Source organism: Anabrus simplex, chromosome 1, assembly GCF_040414725.1.
Source record: "Anabrus simplex isolate iqAnaSimp1 chromosome 1, ASM4041472v1, whole genome shotgun sequence".
Classification (NCBI taxonomy): Eukaryota; Metazoa; Arthropoda; class Insecta; order Orthoptera; family Tettigoniidae; genus Anabrus; species Anabrus simplex.
The window spans coordinates 1,138,408,731-1,138,411,902 of record NC_090265.1 but is presented as its reverse complement, the minus strand read 5'-3'; positions in this window follow the sequence as shown (position 1 = coordinate 1,138,411,902).

Genomic DNA, 3,172 nt, shown 5'->3' with positions numbered 1-3,172 from the left:
GAAGAAGGTGTACCTCCGGTTGTTATTATTATTATTATTATTATTATTATTATTATTATTATTATTATTATTATTATTATTATTATTATTATTTTAATCTTTCGAATAGCGAAACCTATGACATAAGGGTATGTGAAGATTTAGACACGTTTGGAGGGCCACGGCCACCAACCCCCTCACCTTCTTCGAGCATCTCTTTCACCGTAACAAATCTCCCGGCCTGAGAGACGGCGTCACCATCTAAGAGGCCCGCCTCCCCCTTCAGGGGAGGAATTAAACCATTTATTACTAGTAGTGGTCAGTTCGGTCGGTAGATGCAGAGTGGGCATCGGTCCATATGTGGCCACGGCTGGTCCATCGTCCAACAGCTCTGCACTCCGACCGGCCAACGGAGCAGAGGAGGAGTGGCCACGGCTCTACCGTGGTTCTGCGCCTCTGCATTCGGGAGACGGGACGGGGCTGGACCTCATGGCTGGCCCCAACCTTCGGCTGTCCTGAGAAAGGTTTTCCATTCTCTTCAAGCGAATGCCGGGACAGTCCCTTCCTGCCATTTTATACCTTTCAGCAGATGATCCATGTAAACTACGAACAGCAAAGCTGAAAGATCACAGCCTTGTCTAACCCCTGTAAGTACCCTGAACCATGAACTCATTCTACCATCAATTCTCACTGAAGTCCAGTTGTGAACATAAATGCCTTTGATTGATTTTAATAATCTACCTTTAATTCCGTAGTCCCCCAGTATGGCGAACATCTTTTCGGTACCCTATCATATGCTTTCTCTAGATCTACGAAACATAAACACAACTGCCTATTCCTCTCGTAGCATTTTTCAATTATCTGGCGCATACTGAAAATCTGATCCTGACAGCCCCTCTGTGGTCTGAAACCACACTGGTTTTCATCCAACTTCCTCTCAACTACTGATCACACCCTCCCTTTCAAGATGCCAGTGAATACCTTGCCTGGTACACTAATCAATGAGATACCTCGATAGTTGTTACAATCCTTCTAGTTTCCTTGCTTATAGATAGGTGCAATTACTGCTTTTGTCCAATCTTAAGGTACCTTACCAACACTCCATGCTAATCTTGAGTATACATATAATAATTTTTTTTTAATTTTTTAAAATTTATGTACTGTATAAATCCCAGGGAAGTTCAAGATGTTGAAAGTACTTGTAAATATCTTTTCTTCACATTCAAGGGTGAAAATTTCAAATTTTAATTAATGAGAATAATGTAGAATTTTCTTTCCGTTCAATAAATGTCCACTTTATTTGTTTATGTGTAAATTTCGTGTGCAAGCCATCGCCTATCCTGCGACCAATGCCCTTGCGAATTGAAGTTTTATTAATGTCCCAATACAGCAAATTTTCGGCATCTACGAACATTCCACCCTTGGAATTCTTGTGATCGACCCCGGAAAAGGGTTTAATACCACAGAATACCAATACTGTATATTCCCCGTGTATATAACCACCATAGTTCCTACTTATTCGAATTGAGATGGCTAGTACACACCAAGCGACAAAGTCGCGCAACACGTGTATTGCGACAAGTCTCAGGGATGTCCTTTGATATTTTTCCGTGTTTGGAACTGTCCCGATACAAAAGTTGCATGTCGCAGGTCTCCCATTCGAAATGGGATACATGATACAAATGTTGCGCAACATGATGTAGTCTGGACTTGTCGCGAGACACCGGGACACGCCGATGCCAGTGTGCAGATAGCCGCCACGTGTTGGTGTTTTGTTATGTTTCGTGTTCTGTTGTTTTGCGATGGAAACTACTCTAAAAATCATTGGGTATTTACACACCCTCCCTCGCCTATGGGATGTTATGTCTACCGAGAATAAAAACCGAGACAAAAGGAGTCTCTGGCTAAAAAGTTCACTATGTCCATTCACGAGATGGAGGAAAAGATTCACAACATTAAGCGAGAGCACGAAAACGGACGAAATCCAAAGAAAACTTGGCTCTTCCCCCAAGAGGTCAAACTGGTTTGGTTACCAGCCTTTAATGTTTTTATTGCAATGGATGGAATCGAGACGAAGCCGAAGCACTGACGGCGATGAAGGCGGGGAAAGTCAGACAAGTAATAAATTAAGTACATTTTATTTACTTAAAACAATTACATATTATTACTTACTACACGTTCACATTTATTAACTCTTAAAAAATAGGTAACGATCGAAAAATTGACATACAAATTGAATAAGAAAAAAAAATTGTATTCCTATACAAATGAAATTTAAATATCATAACGGCGCTTTCACAGATTATTTTTCCAAAATAACGCTCCTTCTGGAGACATAAAATAATCTCTAAATTCATCTCTTATGTTATGCACTTGGGTGAGTGCACATAGAGGCATGGTTTGTAAAGTTATTAAACCACTTTCTAAATTCAGATCTCCATTGTCCCTGTACCAAATTCCCATTCGCATCTTCCAGATCAAATGATCCTGGAGGAATATAAAAGCTTCTTGATTGAGAAGTTCTTCCCAAAATGTTGTGTATGAAATTGATAGTACCACTGCTTCCACTTTATCAGGGTGAAGAGCAATAGGTTTCAAGATTACTCTAAATTTGTAACTTATAATACCAAATATATTTTCAATAATTTTTTGCGCTCTAGATAACCTGTAATTAAAAATCATTTCTGCTGGTGACACACACAATCGACCTGGTGAAGGTTTCATTACATGGATTGTTAATGCAAAAGTATCATCAGCGACAAATAAGTACGGGACAGAGGTCGACCTACTTGGCAAAGCTCTTTCTGGTGGATATTTAATTTATTTTCCACCATTTTCTTATAAGAGATGTAGATTTAAAAAACACCATTTCGCGCCGGTTCCTCTGGTGCAACTGGCTCTGTAGGTGTGAACGCGTGACATAGTATCGCAACAGTCTAGGGACAGTGTCTCGCAACTGTCCTCATATAATGCCCCGCGACTTTGTCGCTAGGTGTGTATATATACTAGCCTTTACGTACGCCTATTTCGCCTTCCAGGCAGCATTGAATGTCTCAGGGAAGATTTCTGTCTTTCATAGGAAATTTTTGGAAATGACATACAAATTGATTTGATTGGCAGCACTGTAATGTTTGTAGTGGTTGTCGTTCTTATCTTGTCATTTTTATGTGTATTTCTGTGACGTGTAACGTGT